Genomic DNA, 20,778 nt, shown 5'->3' on the forward strand with positions numbered 1-20,778 from the left:
GGATCTGGTTTGTTCTATTCCCTCTTACAAAAGCAGGAATGACTGTCTTGGAAATCGGTCTCTAAGATAGGATCAGAGAGGCAGACAGGAGACGAAGTCTTACTAGCACAGTTTGAAGAAGATTCCATTTTTATACCAAACTTGCAAAGGAACTATGGAAAGATCTTGAAATCCTTCCTCTGCTCAGATTTCCAGATCAGAAATACCATTGTTTAGGTAATAATGTAGAGGGAAGAGACACACTATCCTTGCTGTAGGGAGAGTCAGGAGACAAAGCACTAGGTTAATGCATGAATTCTGTGCACATAGACAGGTCCAGGTTTCCTGTTTTCTGGCAATACGGTAATGGACAACTTGTTTAAGGTGATGTCTTGGCTTTCTCAACTGTGCAATCAAAGTGAAAATATTATAGCCTTCATAGGTCCTGTGCAATTTGACAAAAGCGTTGTGTGTAAATAAATGTAATATAAAATATTACACCATTGCAGTGCCTGCTATAACATGAGACCAAACATGTTATCTTATTGTCTGTGGATGAGGAATGACAAGAGTCTGGGATAAGGCAGTGACAGTAAGGCTGGGAAGAAGAGAAGGGCATCAAGCAAGTGGAACTGAAAGAACTTAACCTGAGCCGACTAAGGTGACTTTAAAGGGAATGCAGAGCCAGGCCCAGTGGTTCAAGCCTATGACTGTAGACTCTGGAGAGCCCGAGACAAAAGGACCACAAGGCCTTCTTTGATAAAGGGCTTCCTGGCTACAAGTGGAGTTCAAATCTGACACTTTGTCTTAAAATAGTTAAAATAAAAACCTGGGAGAGTGAAGAGACTGATCAGCAGTGAAGAGCATTTGTTGATCTTGCAGAGGACCTGGATTCGAATCCCAGCACCTACCCAGTGGTTCACAACCATGCATAATTATAGTTCCAGGGGATCCAACACCTCTTCTGACTATTGCAGGCACCAGGTGTTACCTGGTATACATACATACAGGAAGGCACTTATACCCATAAAAATAGATAAATTAAACTAAATTTTTAAAAAGAAATTATCTGATATGCCAAGTGCTGCATGGTCACAAGGAAGGGACAACTAACATAGTTTCCATTCCTGAACCAGAGCTGGCAAGGCATAGGTCTCCAGTGTTGACAGTTGTGTGAGCATGAGGTTTGTTTGTATAATAATGTATATAATTTACTTTATGTTCCTTCTTCAGGAAACGTTCTCTCTGCCAAAGTCATCAGTGAATGTTCTCTGGGCCAAGATTAATATCTCCATGATAATTAGAAACAACTCTAGTCTGGGAGCCCAGGGTGTGTCTAATGTTTTTAGCAAAATGATAAACACTATGACCTTCAGGATAGCCCTTAAGGCTGTGGGAAAAAACTCTGAAAACACAGGCTCAAGAATATATAAATTATCAACTATACAAAATATAAGGATGCAATATGAATTTATATGAGGGGCTCCATGAACCTAAAAGAACATAGACAGCTGCACTGTGAGCCAGCTTATCAGAAAGATATTAAGGAAGGAGACAAAAAGATTAAGGGAGTGGTGATGGAAGGGCAAGATCCCACCCAGTTAAGTTATTGTTTGTGCTTACAAAGGCAGGCAGATTTCTGAGTTCAAGGTCAGCCTGGGATACTCTAATTTAGGCCTAGGTGGGGTGGGAATGGTGATCTCAGAGCTTTACAAAGGGAGGCAGATCTCTGAATTCTTTGCTATGTTAAAAAAAAAAAAAGTACTTTCTGGTCTTTTCTAAGAGCCCAGGAGTTAAGGTGATAAAATGCTGATTCATGGAAAGATCAAAAGGGAACCTGAGGTAGATGGTTGAATTGATATGCAAATAAAAGACTAGGCACTGGGCTGCAAGTAGTGAGCTGTCTAAAGACCTCTGGAGAGCAGACTATAAGCTGCCAGCTTGTACCCACCATTGACTTTGAGTCATTCTTTTGCTGTCCCAAACACCCTTTCCTCAGAACCCCTCTCCAAGCTGAGGCTGGTTCTTGGCACTGATATAGTGAACACATGAAAAGAGAAGGAGGGCTCAGCTTTTGGATCAGTGTTAGACAACATCTGGCATGGAGGCACATATCTGACAACTTAGCATTAGGACTCAGAGGCAAAGGTTCTAGAGTTTGAGGTCAGCTTGGGTTATGCAGTGAAGGGTCCTATGAAGAAGGACAAAAAAAAAAAAAAAAAAAGAAAGCATAGGGTAAGAGAAGGGAAGAAAGAGGACAGGAGGAAGGGGAAAGGAGGAGAAGGGAACAGTTGGCTCAGGGAGCTATTCTAATTCACTGGGTAAATGTGGGAATCTGTACTCCACTGTCCTGGTTTACAATCTTTTCCATATGTCCTTTTGAGCAGGTCATGCAGTGACTGTCACACTTGCTTGAATTTTTGAGCATCTCATTCATAAGTGCGCACAGAATAGAAACTTTTCTCTAGCTAAGATCTGGGTGTGGTTATTATTGTTTATAACCTTCTCCTTGGGTGGTGTGTTAGTCAGAGTTCTCTAGAGGGACAGAACTGATGGCATGAATCTGTCTATATTAAAAGGGGAAGATTTGTTAGAGTGGCTTACAGGCTATGGTCTGAGCAGTTCAGCAATGAGTATCTCCTGATGGGAAGACTGAGAATCCAACAGTTGTTAGTCCACAGAAGTTGGATATCATAGCTGGTACACACACACACACACACACACACACACACACACACACACACACACACACACACACACACAATATTGGTGAAGGAATACCTCAGCAGCAGAACAGAAGAACCCCAAGTGAAAGTTAGAGCAGCCAAAGAACAGAAGCCTCCTTTCTCATGTCCTTTACTTGGGCTGCCACTAGAAGGCGGGATTTAGGGTTGGACTTCCTACCTGAAGTGGTCCAATGAAGAAAAAGCTCTCACAGATTCACAGATGAGCCCAGCTACTTGGGTCTTTGTTGATTCCAGATTCGGTCATGCTGACAACCAGGATCAGCCATCACAGGAGGCAACAACATCATCCCAAGTCAACATTAGCATGTTCTTTCCTCACGGGCCCTCTGGTTAGTGCCATCTCAAACACTCGTGGATTAGATGCTGAGTTATAGGGCCACTGTGCTTCAAAAGTCCCCATGGGGGGGGGGATTCAAGAGATGGTTCAGTCAGTGGAATGTTTGTCCTGCAAGCATCAGGACATGGGTCCAGACCCCCCAGCATCCACAAAATATGTGTGTAAGCTGGCATATGTCCAGTACTGTGGGAATCAGGCCATAATGGGAACTCTGGTTCTTGGTTGAGATGGTAGAAGCCCCGGGAATGGTGAGTGAAACAGCAGGTTACTTCCTGGCCTCCCGAAAATCAGGATTCCTTGTCATAGGCACCACACTGCCCCTTTGGGCACTGTCCACACCGCAAGTCCCTCCTCCACAGGTAGACATAATTGCAGGTCACATAGGCTAGGCAGAAGCTCCAGGTAGAAGCAGGACCACCTCCAGATACGTAAACAAGGTCTTTCCAAGCCCTCAGGCCAAGCCAATAGAAGGTACCGGTTGTCAGATTTCTCTGTATAGCCCTGGCTCCTGGAACTCAATCTGTAGATCAGGCTGACTGAGAACTCAGAAATCCTCCTGCCTCTGCCTCTCAAGTGCTGCGATCAAAGGCATGCCCTGCACACCCATGTGTGGTTCAAACTCTTAAAGATGCTGCCACTTTTGAACAGCGCCACCCCGAGAACAAGTCTTCAGTCCTGGTGTATGGTGGGCCATGAGGGACACAGACTGTACTCACGTCAATCCCTCAGATGGGAGAGGGGCTGTTCTTTTGAGGATCTAGGAGAAAATGGGTGAAGGCAAAGAAAGGGTGGAGCTTTATGCTTACAAGAACATTCTGGAAGCAGATTCTGGGTTTCTCAGGCAAGCATTCAGTAGCTCCGACTCTTCCTCCTTTGGAACTTGAAACTCTTTCCCCTCTGCCTTCAGGACCATGTATATCCCAAATTCCCTTTCAGAGTGATTTTCTGGTTCTTAGGTTTATTTTTTCTGTTGTTGTTGTTTTGGCTTTTGGTTTTTGTATGGTTTAACATAGCCCAAACCATCCTTGAATTCTCCAGGTAGCTGAGGCTTCTTGAAAGTTCCTGACCATCTTGCCTTCATCTTCCATGTGCTGGGATTGAGACCCCCTCTCTCTCCTTCTTTCCTTCTCTCTCTCTCTCTCTCTCTCTCTCTCTCTCTCTCTCTCTCTCTCTCTTTCATGCTCTTGGCCTACTTTTGCGTCCTCATCGTCTTTCTCTCTACTCTCTTCTTTATTCTGTCTCATTATTTCTATTTATAATTATATTTATTATTATTATATTTGTAATTTAACTTCTCCAACATTCTCTTATCAAACGTCTTTCCCATTTTTATTATACGCTAGATACTATGTTAAGTAAGGGAAATGCAAATCTATCCCAAAAGTACAGTATGGAAAACATATCAGTCATTAATTATGGGATGGTATGTATGGTTGTACCTGTGAGAAGGAGGCTCAGATTAGGCTGGACAAAAAAGTCAGTGTATGAAATGGTGTGTGTGTGATGTGTATGTGTGGTGTGTGTATGGTTGTGTATGTGTGTGGTGTGCGTGTGTGTGTGTGTGGTGTGTGTGTGGTGTGTGTGGTGTGTATATGTGGTGTATGTGTGGCGTGTGTGTGTGTGTGTGTGGTGTGCGTGTGTGTGTGTGGTGTGTGTGTGGTGTGTGTGTGTGGTGTGTGTGTGTGGTGTGTATATGTGGTGTATGTGTGGCATGTGTGGTGTGTGTGTGTGGTGTGTGTGTGGTGTGTGTGTGGTATGTGTGTGGTGTGTGTGTATGGTGTGTATGCATGGTGTGTGTGTGTGTGGTGTTTTAAAATAAGCTTGGAAACTAAGGAAGCCTTAGAGAAAGTTCTTTTACTGAATTTTTCAAAAAAGCTTGGGAGGAGATACAGAAAGGGCTGTAGTGAAAGAAGCAAAATAGTACACAGAGCAGTGCTCACTCGCTGCAGCTGTTACCATCTGCTGAACTGTAAGTAGGTCAGTGAGTGCGGGGTATGCTGGAAGAAGTACAGGAGCGTATACAAGGAGATTCACAGGCCACAAACAAACAGAACGTTTATAGAGGTTTATAAGGCTAGCAGCCAAAGTAGTTTGAATTAATTACCAAAGAGCACAGACGGTGACAGAGAAAATACCTATAGTCCAAATAGGCAACTGCCTGTCATTCCAAGCCCATTCTTCCACTGGGAATGCAGTTCCCCAAACTGCCCAGGGAGTGGCCCCACTGGAGTAGGTGTGTCACTGTGGGTGTGGGCTATAGGACCCTCACCCTAGCTGCCTGGAGGTCAGTATCCTGCTAACAGTCTTCAGATGAAGATGTAGAACTCTCAGCTCATCCAGCTCCATGCTGCCTGGACGCTGCCATGTTTCCACCTTAATAATAATAAACTGAACCTCTGAACCTGTGAGCCAGCCCCAAATTAAATGTTGTCCTTGTAAGAGTTGCCTTGGCCATGCTGTCTGTTCACAGCAGTAAAACCCTAACTAAGATTCTCCGCTTGTATTCAAAGTCTGGTCTTCCTCCTGGAAATATCCAGTCATTTTCTTCCCACTGTTCCTGCTGTTTCCTAAGTCGGTGGCCTCTGCAGAATGGGCTGCAAGAAAAGTCCCTGACATGTTAAAAATACCTGTCATGTGTGGGGACTGGCCAAGCTCCTTTTTCCTGTGTACCCCTGTATTTATTTTAGTAGATGAAATTCCATGAGCCTAATTTAATGTCATTGTCATAGCCGGCTGGACCAGATGTGTTTGGGCTATGTCGCCTAAGAGGTGGTTTGTCATGACTCTGACCCCACTGAGGCCAGTCCTCCTTTAGGAAAGGATAAAACACTGGGGAAATGACTTATCATGACAAAGACAACATTCTTGAATCTCTGTGCAGGGGTCACATCTACCACTACACGAGGAGCACCAAATCCAAGTGCTCTGCATGGCCTGAGAAACAGCTCCCTTTGTTACTCCAGATTCCCACATATATTTAATAATCTCTATCTCTGCATCAAGTTGGTGCACGTCTGTTATTTAAGATTTCTCTCTCTCTCTCTCTCTCTCTCTCTCTCTCTCTCTCTCTCTCTCTCAGAAATATTTCAAATGGAAAGCATATGGGTAACTCAGACAAGAATCAGTTGGCTGCCTTTCAAGAGACATATCTTGAAATATGAAATATCTTGGTGGATTTCTCACAGCTCTTGCTCTGGTTCTCAGCCTACAGATTCAGAAACTGGGTTTTATCAATGTAATGCAGATCTATTTCTTATTACTGCTACACATTAATCAACTCTCAAAGACTTGGAAAAAGCCAGTGTACCTATATATCAGTAGCTGTCCTAAAGACTGGAATACTTTATAGAACATCATATTCTGCAAAGATTAGAGTGAGAAGGAGGGTCTTTAAGGGATAACATCCATGGAGGGAGGTGGGTAGAATTAGTTCCAGGAACTGCACATAACCTTCAGCTGATATTATTGCTGATGGCAGCAAACTACCATCTCAGGTAGGTTCGTTCCAGAAGTGATGGCCCTTCTTCAGTATTTGGCACTGGATCATCTGTGACAGGTTATCCAGGGAACAGGCTCTTTCATCTGTATCCAAGGGCGCTCTCTCTTCTGGACGATGACAATAGTAAATTGTACCTAAGAAGGTGACTCAAAACTTGGGTCTGGAAGATTGTGGTAGAAATTACAGGAATTAGAAATGCCCTTCCCAGTTACTCGATTCAAATATATGGGTCCAAAACAGCCATTTTATTTATGAAGAGATAAGATGGTTTTGGATGTAGAGTGCTGTGGGATAACTTCCAGATTAAACTGCATTGTAGGGAGTGATCTACACAGACCTGTTAATCGGGAGTGGGAACTGGGCCAGAGACATAAATTTGGGATTCGTCAGCATATATAACTAAAATCGTGGGAGTTGATATAGGAGTCCATGATGTTGCCCTCGGGGAAACACCCAGAGAACAAGTGTAGATGGCCTGGGGCAGGATTCTGATCACTCCAAAGTATAGCTGTTGGGTATAAAATGAAAATCAGACATAGAGACTAAGAAATAGTACACAACAAATCTGCTTACATGGAAACCAAGGCCCGAGACTATTTACACAAAGTGGTGTTTCTCAAATGGGACAAAAGTTCTGATACAAAATGACACCTGCATTTCCAAGAGTGAATTGTCTTGGATGTTGCAGACCAGACCCTGCCACCCCTGAACTCACTACTCTCCTGGGAAGGACGGCAAGGAGACTTGGCAAAGTGCCAGGTACTATGGGATAGTGGGGGTGAAATGAGAGTAAGCTGAGAAGCCCAAGGCTTGTCTAGGAGAAAGAAGCACAGATGTGTGTGTGTGTGTGTGTGTGTGTGTGTGTGTGTGTGTGTGAGAGAGAGAGAGAGAGAGAGAGAGAGAGAGAGAGAGAAAGAGAGAGAGAGAGAGAGAGACAGACAGACAGATAGACAGACAGACAGACAGACAGAGACAGTGTGTGAGAGAGACAGAGACAGAGTATGTGTGAATTGTGTGTGTGTGTGTGTGTGACAGACCTACAGTTTGTGTGTGTGTGTGTGTGTGTGTGTGTGTGTGTGTGTGAAGGACAGAGAGAGACAGAGAGATAAACAGACAGAGACAGACTCTGTGTGTGTGTGTGTGTGTGTGTGTGTGTGTGTGTGTGTGTATGTGTGTGTGTGACAGATAGACAAACAGACAGACAGGACTCAGAGTCATATAATATTACTAAAACCAAATCAAGGTATTGCAAAACAGATTTTTTTTAAAGTTATGCTGTCAATTTTAATTTCTTTCTTTTTTTTTTAAAGATTTATTATAAGAGTACACCGTAGCTGTCTTCAGACACACCAGAATTGGGTGTTAGGTTCCATTATAGATGGTTGGAGCCACTAGATGGTTGCTGGGAATTGAACTCAGGACCTCTGGAAGAGCAGTCAGTGCTCTAACCACTGAGCAATCTCTCCAGCCCACAAAACAGATTTTTTTGAGGGGTGGATATTAGTATAGGAAGGTCTTGGCATGTAGCTTAGGCTGGCCTGGAGCTATGTAGATCAGGCAGCCCCTGAACTTACAAGCCTTCCTCAGATTGCCTCCTTGGTCCTAGGTTTAAGTCCTAGGTATGCACCACCATGACTGACTCAAAAAAAGAAAAATACTCTTAAATATTATTATCAAATAATATTATTTATTTTCCTTTTGTGTGTGTCTGTGTAGTATGTGTGTTTTTTATTGTGAGTTGTGTGTGGTGTGTGTGTCTGTATATATATATGTATATATGTATATGTATATGTATATGTATATATATATATATATATATATATATATATATATATATATATGCGCAAGTATCATTTGAGTCAGCATGTGAGAGTGTGCTTGTAGAAGCTGGGCTGTCTTCCTGAATCACTCTACGTCCTGATTTTTGACAAGGTCTCTCACTGAGCCCAGAACTCACCAGCTGGCTAGACTGACCTGCTAACACACTCCAGAGACCCTCCTGTTCCTGACCCACCCTAACGCCTGGCTTTTTACAAAGGTCTGAGAGATCACACTTAGGTTGTAAAGTGTTGGTTGCAGGCGCTTTACCAAAGAAACCTCCTCTATCCCATCAAAATATCCTGTTCAAAATTACTTTCTGATTTAGCCACAGAAACTCTGCTTTAGAATGTAAAATGGAACTTGGTCTTTAAAAAAACGGATCATTACTCACTCTAAAGATTAAGTCTAGGGATGCTAGAGTGCTTCCTGAACTATTTGATGCCCCAGGAAAATGACTTGAAACAAGTATGTGGAGACTGTAACTGCATCTTGACTGTCCTGGCAAAGCTAAGGTCAAAGGTTAAAACTGGGCAATACTGAGCACACACTTAAGATGACATGTGACAACATCTGTCTAAAAAATGGGACTCCAGTAAAATTAAGGACAACTTGCCACCCTCGGCACACATTCCCGCTTCTGTCCAGATCCAGCTTTCTGGGCTCAAAGTGGCAGGGATACAATGTTTTTGTCTGGCCTTCATGGATATCTTAACTCATATGCATATCCCCACTCAGAGACATACACTTGTGGTTAATTTAAAATAATGTCCATTTTACTGGACAGATAATAGAAAGTAGACAGAAAGTAAGTTCTACACTAGCCTAAGTCTAGCCCAGTAAGACACTGCCACCAATAAACAAAACCAACATTGCGAGTGTCTGGACTGTTGTCCAACAGGATAGTTCATGGTGGTATATACAAGGCCTTGGGTTACATCTTTACACACACACACACACACACACACACACACAGAGAGAGAGAGAGAGAGAGAGAGAGAGAGAGAGAGAGAGAGAGAGAGTTTACACAGTATACTATATGTTAGAGTTTCTTTGATAAAACTAAATTAAAGCATGTAAATTGCTTTATAGGTTTTAGTGTAACAGATTTTAAATTTTGACTTACACATACTGACTGAAAAATATACATCCAAGTAGCCAATATTTATTAATTAACTGTTAATAAAGTAACTGTTAAACACTGGTTATTCTGTGCTGGGGACAGACATATAAGCACTTAATGAAGAGTCTAAACCCACTGGGGAATAGACTCGAGGTGGTTTTATTTTCCTTTCTCCCTTGCATTCTCAGAAGCATCTACAAGTTGATACACAGGTTTCTAGTCAATCAGCCTAGCATCTTAAACACCAGTCTCATGCTTTTCAATGATAAAGCCTCCGCTCGCTCGTGACTCAGGAACAAGGCCAGGGAAGCAGGGACCTCATCACCACCAGCATCTGCTCCCTTGTCCTCCTTGAGCTTTCTGGGCTTGAGGACAGGGAGGAGAAATGAAGCAGAAAGGCTATTATTTTTTTTAGTTGGTTGAGTTCATTGGTGAAAATTCTGTGCATGACTACTTCTCTCAGAACTGAGTCTTGGCCATCTACCTGTGCCTGCCCTGTGGCAGGTTTCTAACGACTGGTGTCTGTGGGAACCCTCTGGGGTCCTTTAGAGGAATTCTTCTTCTAGACCCTCATAAGAATTATAATACACTGCCTCTTACTTCTGGCATCTCTTCAGCCAGCAGAAAACCCATCTAGCAGGGATGCAGGGATGCAAGGATGCAGGGATGCAGGGATGCAAGGATGCAGGAATGCAGGGATGCAAGGATGCAAGGATGCAGGGATGCAGGGATGCAGGGATGCAGGGATGCAGGGAGGCAGGGAGGCAGGGATGCAGGGAGGCAGGGAGGCAGGGATGCAGGGATGCAGGGATGCAGGGAGGCAGGGATGCAGGGATGCAGGGAGGCAGGGATGCAGGGAGGCAGGGAGGCAGGGATGCAGGGATGCAGGGATGCAGGGAGGCAGGGATGCAGAAAGGCAGGGAGGCAGGGATGCATGGATGCAGGGATGCAGGGATGCAGGGATGCAGGGAGGCAGGGATGCAGGAATGCAGGGAGGCAGGGAGGCAGGGATGCAGGGAGGCAGGGAGGCAGGGATGCAGGGATGCAGGGATGCAGGGAGGCAGGGATGCAGGGAGGCAGGGATGCATGGATGCAGGGATGCAGGGATGCAGGGAGGCAGGGAGGCAGGGATGCAGGGATGCAGGGATGCAGGGAGGCAGGGATGCAGGGAGGCAGGGATGCAGGGATGCAGGGATGCAGGGATGCAGGGAGGCAGGGATGCAGGGAGGCAGGGAGGCAGGGATGCAGGGAGGCAGGGATGCAGGGAGGCAGGGATGCAGGGATGCAGGGATCCCAGGATCCCCATGCAATCACTCTTTGTTCCTCTGTCCTCTCAGGTTTCATCCATGGGAAGCATGTATTCTTAAAATGCCTATGTGCACAACTTTCTCTCTGCCCGCACCCATTGACTCATAGTTGCACAATGGGCTAATGAGATCACTGCTTAGGAAAGCACCTACCTGAAGAGTGAGATTCCTGTGTTATGAGCACCTTGAACTCTCTAAGCTCTTTCTTGGTGCTTCATTGCTTAGATGGTGTGTGCTCCATGAGAGTTTCTGGAACCCAGCAAAGGGAGGCTGGGCTAAGGTGGTATCTGAAAGAATGTCTGAGTTGAGAAATGAGAATCTAAGTTACGAGTCATTCAAAAGAGCTTTGGAGAGAAATGACATCTTAGGGAGCAAGAAAGAGATCAGGGAGAAGAGAAACAGGAGAGGGGGGAGATCCAGAGATGTGCAAAGGGTCCTTCCAAGTGTCCAGCTGAATACTGATCAACAGTCATTGAGGAAAGATATGCGTTTGCCAGGGTTTGGTTGTGAGACCCTGGCTCAATGAATACTGTGGAGGAGTGATAGAGGATGACTCCCACCATCAACCTCAGGCCTCCATATGAACATACATATGCTCCCACACATATACACATATGAATAATAACATGATCACAGAAATGAAATAACATTTACATGTAGATACAATTCCTTTAGTATACATAAGTAAAGAGGTAAGCCTTTATATAGTGAAGCCTGTTTTCATTTTTTTAACACATAACACTTCAAGTATTTGATAATAATGCAATTAATAACACACCAGTCCTCACAAAGTATGTTACTATACTAGGCTCTGGCTGTATAATCCTGGTTCTCCATCAGATTGTTTGAGGTGGGTATGGTTGCTTCTGTTTCATGGGTGAGAAAACTGGAGTACAATGCCTTCTAGGAGCAATGAGCTCCAATACAGGCACCAACACAGGCCTAGGGAATGCTAACGCCCACACTCTCAGCCATACCCTATGCTTATTCCCATAACCCATCTCCTAATAACAAACACAGTGATAAATAAAACAAATCGTTGTTTGTCCAGCACAATTACTCCAAATCTATAGAAGTTTCAAGGGTAACTTTGTCACAGTGATACTTTTGTGAGCAGTAAGAACTTTAATCTCAGAGGGATTTTCTTAACATGACTTTATTAAGCATCTACCATGTGCAAATTTTGGAAAACATCATTTAAGACTGTAAGTCTTCCATAATAGCCTTTGGTCAACTTAACTTTCTTTTTGTAGGAAATCGAAGTCTAGGACTGGACAGATGGCTCAGTGGTTAAGAGCACTGACTGCTTTTCCAGAGGTCCTGAATTCAAATCCCAGCAACCACATGGTGGCTCACAACCATCTGTAATGAGATCTGATACCCTCTCTGGTGTGTCTGAAGACAGCTACAGTGTACTCATATATAATAAATACATCTTTAGAAAAAGAAATCGAAGTCTATGAACTTTTCTGCCGTAAAGATTATAGATTTCAAAAGATCTATTGTACTTCTTAGGTCAAAAGTCAAGTATAATAAGACATGTTACTTGCTTCTCATCTACTGCCAAAAAACAAAAAATAGTCTGAGGACTTATAAAAATTATTTTAAAGCATGAGATGAAACAAAGAAGCACACTGAGAGAAACCTAAGTCCAGGAGCTTGGCAGAAGTGTACATACACCCAGCAGCAAGTATGAAACGCTCCTGCGAACCCAGCAGCCTATGAGCCGAGACCCCGGGACCTAAAGCAGTGCATCAAAGCAGAATCATCCAGAGAGAGCAGAGCAACTCACCCACCTCCTAAGGTGCTGAGCTTAAAATATTAAATCTGAGGCAATGCTTTAGTTAGGACTCTGCAGCTATGGTGCGAATACACTTCGCTCCGGGACTCTGGTTTAGCGCACCGAGGCAGCTGGTTCCCTGAAGCGGTATCAGCGTATCCCATCCCTCTGTTCCGGGAACGCTATGATTAAAGGGCTGCAGAATCAGAGAACTTGGGCTTTGCTGATTCCCCCTCCGATATCTCTCAGAGTTATGTGAGATGCATCTTAGAATAAAAAAGACTTGTTGAGGCCACAAGTTTTAAAAGGCAATGAGCCTGAAAAAGATTAGATATGAATGACTATCGCTTCATGACCTTTTGGCTAAGATCAAGTGTAGAAGCTATAAATATGTTGTTTGATGTTAGCTGTTTTTCAGAGGTACTATTGTTTTTGCTATGATTCTCTTATATAAGAGTTTTATTTTTTCTGTCCATATAGATTATAGAAGAAATGGCCAACTGAACATTCATTCTTCTCTATGCTGGAGACTATACTGTGCCCAGGACACAGGCTTGAGCACTCTGTTCTACCTCTCAGATTTAGGAAGCTTTCCCTCCTCTGTGACCCTGCAGAGCCTGCCTGTACACAGTTCTGTTCAAGCTTGGACCACCATATTGTTACACTGTTCTTGTTTACAAGTAAATCTTTCTAGAAGACATTGTTGCCCTCTGCCTAGCCACACAGGTTCACTGTAGGATCTAGCTTGTAGAAACCAGTCAAGTCTGAATGTCAGACATCCTATCCCTAGCATGATGAGCCCAGTCATAGCTTCATTTGTATGGAAGGTAAGAAAGTGGATTTTAGTGAATATCTGGCAATACTCACCTAGAGAGAAAGAGGGGATAACAGAACTGTTAAGATTATTTTACATAGATCATTAAAGCAATATGCAGCCATGGGGTGGGGGGGGTATTGTATAGTTCCACAGTAGCAAACTTGCTCAAAGACCTGGGTTCAATCCCCAGCACGCACACCTACACACACACACACACACACACACACACACACACACACGACAAGACACTCTGAGGTGAAGTTTATTATACCGGAGGAACATACACCATTTCCATCATACACTCTCAAAATTTGAAAATTACAATCTGAAACTAGTAATATATTTTACAAATTTAGGAAAATTTTATTCTGAATTCCTGTTTATCTTTAAATAGCCAGGATTTATATATATATACTTATCTTTAATTTCCTGTCTCATCCTTGTCTAAATCATGTCATTAAGATAAATAGGCAAACATTTTGAATTTTGCAAGAGTTCTAGGTAATATAAAGAAAATGAAGCTGAGCGGGGTGACACACAGCTGGAATGACAGTGGCTGGGAGGCTAAGGCCAGGGGATTGCCATGAGTCTTAGCCAGGCTGGGCCACGCCGTGAGCTAAATCCAGCCTTGAGGTAGCCTGGGGCATCTAGGAAGGCCCTATACCAAAAGATTAAAAGAAAGAGAAACTATAGAGGAATCCCACTGACTACTAAGAAAGTGTTAGGTCACAAAGCAGACCCCCAACCAGAGCTGTTGAGAGTACTGTTAGGTACCAGAGGGGATTCTTACCTGGCAAACAGACTTTTAAAAATTATTTTATTTTACGAGAGTTTTGCCTACATGTACATCTGTGCACCGTGAGCATGAAATGCCCACAGAGCCCAGAAGAGGGCACTGGAATCCCTGGCACTGCAGTTATAGCCAGCCGTGAACAAGGAAAGCAAGCACCTTGTATGATAGCCATAGGTGGGCCTTTGAGCGGATGCAGGTTATTCGGGTTAATTGGGAACTACATATCCTTTGCCTGATGTAGTTGACCTTGGGAGTTCACAAGGGAAGCAGTGGCTTTACTGACAAACAGAAATTTACATCACATGATTTCTGAAGACTGCTGCTTAGGTCTGTCTGGGGACTGGGTAGTTGTCTCAGTTTAAGTGCACTAGCTGCGGTTATATTAACCCTGCAGAGGATGCAGGCTTGGTTCCCAGTACCCATATGGCAGTGCACAACTGGCTATAACTCCAGGCCCAGTTGTTAGCACAGGAACAATGGTTCAGACACTAAAGACTTCTTGTCATAACACTGTCTTAGTGTTATTGTGGCTGAGTTAAAACACAATGGCCAAAAGCCAGTTAGGGAGGAGGGGGTTTATTTGGTTTACATTGTAATCTATCACTGAATGGAGTCAGAGCAGAAACTCACACAAGGCAGAACCTGGAAGCAGGACTGAGGCAGAGGCCATGGAGGGTGCTGCTTACTGGCTTGTTCCTCATGGCTTGTCCCTTCAGCCTGCTTTCTTATAGAACCCAGGACCACAGTCGAGGAAAGGCACAAGCCAAATAAATTGGTCTGGGCCCTCCCAAGTCAATCAGTAATTAAGAAAATGCCTAAAGTCCAATTTTATGAAGGCGTTTTCTCAATTGAGGTTCCCTCCTCTCAGATGACTCTACCTTATGTCAAGTCGATATAAAACTAATCAGCAGAAACATCTCCCAAAGAGAACAAAATCTAACTGAGAGAAGTCTATATTCAGGAAAAATACCTTGGAGGCTGAGTCAGGACTACAATGAATTCAAGGAGAGCTACAGAGAGACTCTGTCTCAAAAAACAATAGTTCAAAAAGAAGGTAGAATAAGGTGAAGGGTCTTTCAGATTGAAGAACCCCAAGGAAAATTGTCCTCATCCCACCAGTATCAGAACTGCTAAAGGACATGTGAAGTTGAAGAATATCAGCTCAAAACTTTACTATGGGAAAGGAATGAGGAACAGGAGAAATGCTAAATATTGGGAAAAATTAGAAAACTAAGTCATCTGTTAGTTCCTCTAAAACATACATAATTTTTGACAAGCAAAAATGAGAACATTGTATAAAGAGTTTTAAATATATATATTTTAAAAGAGAATGGTGGCCTGTGCCTTTAATCAAAGCACTTGAGATGTAGAGGCAGGTGGATCCCTATGAGTTAGAGACCAACCTGGTCTACATAGCTAGCTCCAGGACAGGCCTGCTGGGTGTCTCACCTATTATTCAAGCCTTGGAAGTCAGAGACAGGAAATCCCCAAGTCAGGGGGCTAGTGAGCCAGTCATTTCTGTGTAAGGATGATCAAAAATGAATCCAGAGTCAACCCTGGACCTTCACACACACTGCACACTAGTGCATGTGTGCCCATACACTGCATACACTTGACAATGAAAACACAGGAGGAGCAGTACAATATCTGTAACATGAAGACTGGCAGAGATGGTGGTAAAGGGACCTAAGTGGCTGCAAGTTACTATATTAATACTAAACACACTGTATAAAATTTAAGAATGCATATCAAAATGTCTAAAGCAACTACTAAAGTAATTATTAGAGAGCGAATATATTAATCAAAACCCCAAATCTAAGATTTTTTTAATCTGAAAGAAACACAGAAACAAAGATTTGAGATGATATATAGAAACTCACAAAGTAGTAGACATGAGTATGGCCATACCAATTATTACATTAGGTATAAATGGATTAAATACCCCAACAAAAAAATGAAGATGATCACAAGAAGTTAAAAAGCAGAACTAACCATCTGCTGACTATAAGAAGTATACTTTAACTGCAAAGATATACTTTGGATTGGGTATAAGATAAATATGTAGATACATTAATAGAATTAGGTCCCCAAATGAACCACAAATAGCCTATTTATCTTCAACAAAGTTTCTTCAGAAATTTGATGGGGAAAGGAAATAAACACTTCTAGAAATGTGTGCTATTTGTATGAAAACAACAATAAACACAATTTACTTTCACTTCACAGAGTGCATAAAATTAACTAAATGTGTGAAAGATCTAAAGATAAACTTTTACATATAAATCTGCCAGAAAATAATGTAGGAAATGTCTGCCAACTTGTACTTGACAAAAACTACAAATCATAAAGTTAAACAATCATGAACTGAACTTTCCCAAAATAAAATATTTTCTGTTTTAAAAAGGAAAAAAGGAAGGGGATGGAGAGATGGCTCAGTGGTTAAGAGCACCATCTGCTCTTCTAGAGGTCCTGAGTTCAAATCTCAGCAACTACATGGTGGCTCACAACTATCTATAATAAGATCTTCTGATGTATCTAAAACAGCTACAGTGTACTCATAAAACAAATCATTTTTTAAAAAGGAAAATGATGAAGCTACGGTGTAGGTTAAAATATTGTATAGCATAGTCATGTATCAAAGGACTCACTCAAGATCCAACAAGGTTACAGCTCACTAGGGTATGCTGAGTAAGTGATCTTTAATTTCATTAATTAAATCTGAGGCCTGAAAAGACGCCATTTCAACCATTAGAAAAGATGAGAGGAGAAATCCTGACACTAGGAAATGGTATCAGTTTGTCTTGGTTACTATTCCATTGCTGTAAAGCGACAGCACAACCAAGGCTACTCTTATAGAAGAAAGCATTTATTTGGGGGCTTGCTTACTGCTTCCATTATCATTTCTCCAGGGAGCACGGTGGTCTGTAGGCAGACAGGCATGGAATTGGAGCATTAGCTGAGAGCTTTATATCTTGATCCATAGACAGCAGGCAGAGGTGGGGGGAGGAGGGAGGGAGGGAGAAAGGGAGAGAGAGAGGGAGACGGAGGGGGGAGAGAGACCCTGTGTCACTGCAGGCTTTTCTACCCGCATACACCACAGTTCCTGAAATAATGACTCTGGGACTTAATTACTTAATTATATATGCATAAATGCCTAGCCTATAAGCTTGTTCTCATTCTCTGGCTCCTAACTTAGGTAGCCTGTTTATTTTATTCTGAGTGGCACATGGCTGGTTATCTCTGCTCAGTTTCACTAGTCTGTCTCCTCAGAATTTCTCTTCCCAAGGCCAACTCTGTTTCAGAGTTCTCTCTCTGCTGGAACCCCCTCCTTCCTGCCTCAGCTTATTGGCTAGTCAGCTTTTCACTGATAGGTGATGCTTCCATACAGTACACAAGAATTTTTCTCTACAACCCTGGGCCTGCTATTGAGCTTTTGAAACCTCGAAACTCACCCCCTTGATTGCCCACTCCCTACCACCTCATCCAAGAAGGCCATGACTCCTAATCTTTCCCAATTTGTCAACTAGGAGCTAAGCATTCAAATACATGATCCCAAGGGGGACATTCTCATTCAAACCATCCCATAGTAGAAAATCAACTGAAACATTTGCACTTGTGGCAGGGGGGTAAAATTATAAGGCTGTTTTGGAAAACAGTGTAGAACTTTTATCAAAAGTGAAGTAAACACTACCATAAATTATTTATTCTCTAATCATTCATTCTACTATGATATACATACGAGGAAAATGAAAAGATACGGACATATCAGTATTTTACATGGGGGATGGCTCAGTGGGCAGACACCGGCCATCAAGCTTCAGTCAGACTCACACAGTGGAAGGAGAGAACAGTCTCCCACAAGCTCTTCTCTGATCTTTGCATATATGCAGTGCACATGTATCCATCCCTCCCTGCCTGTTCATGCCCAAAATAGATATATAGAAATGTTACAAATAAAGAACCTTCTAGGGCTGGAGAGATAGCTCAACAGTTAAGAGCACTGACTGCTCTTCCAGAGGTCCTGAGTTCAGTTCCCAGCACCCACATGGTGGCTCAACCATCTCTAATGGGATCTGGTGTGTCTGAAGAGAGCAACAATGTATTCACATTCATTAAATAAATAAATCTTAAAAAGAAAAAGAAAAAGAACCTTCTATAGCTTTATAAGTAAGTCTCTCAAAATAGTTCATAGTAACATAAGTCCCTTGTAATAAGTCATAATAAGTCCAAACTGGAAACCTAAACACATTTCGAACAGTGACTGGACAAGCACACTGCAATGTATCCATCCAAGGACAATAGAGATGAATGACATACTGTTGAATAGTCAACAGTAGTAGCAAATGAAATAACAGCTCTCATCCAAAGAAATAAGATACCAAGACAATAGGGACAAAGCTGAAAATCTAGGTGCTGAGTGTGAAAGAAAGCAGACTCAAGATACAGGTTCCACCAATTGAGAGTGTGAAGTGCTCTTTACAGATAAAGAACAGATCAGCCTTTGCCTGGGGCTGAGGGCAGACAGGGCTATTGACTAAAGGAAAGGAGGATCTGGGGCAGGGAAGTGAGGAGGAGTGGGAGTGGGTGGGGTCAGGTGGTGAAAGTCCCGGAAATGTTCTGTGCTGTTTTCTTTTACAGTGATAACTTCTGGAATACACCACACACACACACACACACACACACACACACACACACACACACACACACCTGCTAAAACTGATTGAGTTGTATATTTTAACTGGATACAGTTTTGGGTACATAAATTATGTATCCATAAATTTCATAATAAAAACACTAGAAAGGCCTTGTTCCTTACCCTTCCTGGCTGCAATCTCTCCTCATCCAGCAGAGGTATTGACCCTGACTCTGCGTCTGCCTTCTGAAACCATGTGTTTGAAAGCACAGCCAAAGAATAATTCATACTGCTCAAGAATCCCTTAAGGATTTGAATCGAGGCAGCTATTTCCTGAGTCTTTCTTCTCTGTATTATATACTGCTGGGTTCCCTTCCCCCAGCCTGAGTCTTTAAATAATCTGTAAGTCTTACGCTCCCTAGCTTTTCTATTTTCCTGTGGTAGTTTGTCACCAGTCCTTATAGCATGGCTCACCCAAAATGGAAGGTATTACCTGCTGGGTTTTGCTCAAGGAAGCAGCAAGAGTAGGAGCAGATGAACGGTGCAGATCCTCTGGCTCTGCCCAGGGCCACACCTTCATTTTATTATTTTATGTCATGGGCTTTCTGCCTACATGTATGACTGTGTATCGTGTGCAGAGACCAGAAAGGGGCTTGGGATTCTCTGAAGTGAAGTCACAGCCGGTTGTGAGCCCTCCCACAGGTGTTGGGAATCAAACCGGAGCTCTCTGGAAGTGCAAGTCAATGCCCCTAACTACTGAGCCATCTCTCCAGCTCCCATTTTTTTACTCTTCAGAAAATTGACAGTTATAGAATTCGCAGTATAACAAAAGAGTTTACATTATTTACTTGGCTTAAGATTTGACTCTTTTAGAACTCAGAAATGAAAATAGGTAAGAAAGTTCAGAGGACTCTTCTTATTTAGGAAGTACAAAGTAGAGATGAGTTGTTTATAAGTGAGGCCTGAATGTCAGTTTTGAGGGTTGTTTAGCCCTCCCTCTGCTTTGTGTAAAGAGGCAAGCACATTTGCATCACAATTCCTGCCTCTTAGAGCTAGACTTCCCCAGCAGCACTTGTCAGAGGCCTAGAAGCTAGTGTGCCAGGCAATCTCCGTGGAAGGAAAAATTCTGAGCATATGGTGACTTGGATGTTCAGCTGTGGAAAATAAAACATTAACTGCCCGGAGGCTTCTGTGTTTTACGCTATCTGTGTGAATGACTTGTATGGCGGGCAAAGCTGCCACTTGATAGTAAAGTCAATAGAAAAAAAAGCACTTTGTATACTTTTTATAGCTCGCTAAATAACAATAGATATTTCAAATACAGCGGAGGTCTGTTTAAAGTCTTTAAACATACATTTCTAACTGTACCATTAAACAACGAAACACAACGCCAGTGTCTGCTTAAGGGAAATAAAGTGTCGAAAGAAAAGCTGGGGACCAGGCACAGGCACACTCTGGAAATAATGTGATGTTCTGTATCAAGTATTTATATCAGATGTGTTTCCTGACCTACCTCTGGATAAAATGTTTAAAATCAGTCGCGTCGCTTACCAGTGACCTAATGGGTGCCATTTTAAATAAGACACTTATTAATAAGTATATGGAGGTAATAAGAAAATGGAGGTCCCAGGGCTGCGGCCTAACTAATGCCGTCCAGTAGAGGAGCTCCCAGGCACCCCTGAACCCCGAGGGTAAGATACTGATTCAATGATTAGCGAAACGTTGTTCAAAACCAATCCACCCATCTCTGAAGGAAACAGTTGGCCTGAAAAGCAGACTAGGGGCTGCTGATCCTTTCCTAGGCGTTTGACTAAGCAGGGCTTGGGGGGCATTCGAAGGGCCCGTAAATCGGCACTCGACTCAGCGCCCTGGGTCTGGTGGCAGAGGCCTGGGCTCGTCGTGCGCGCCTCGCATGGGCGCCTGGGGGGCTTGGTGAGCGGTGGTG

This window comes from Micromys minutus (assembly GCF_963924665.1).
Source record: "Micromys minutus genome assembly, chromosome: 11".
In the NCBI taxonomy this organism is placed as follows: Eukaryota; Metazoa; Chordata; class Mammalia; order Rodentia; family Muridae; genus Micromys; species Micromys minutus.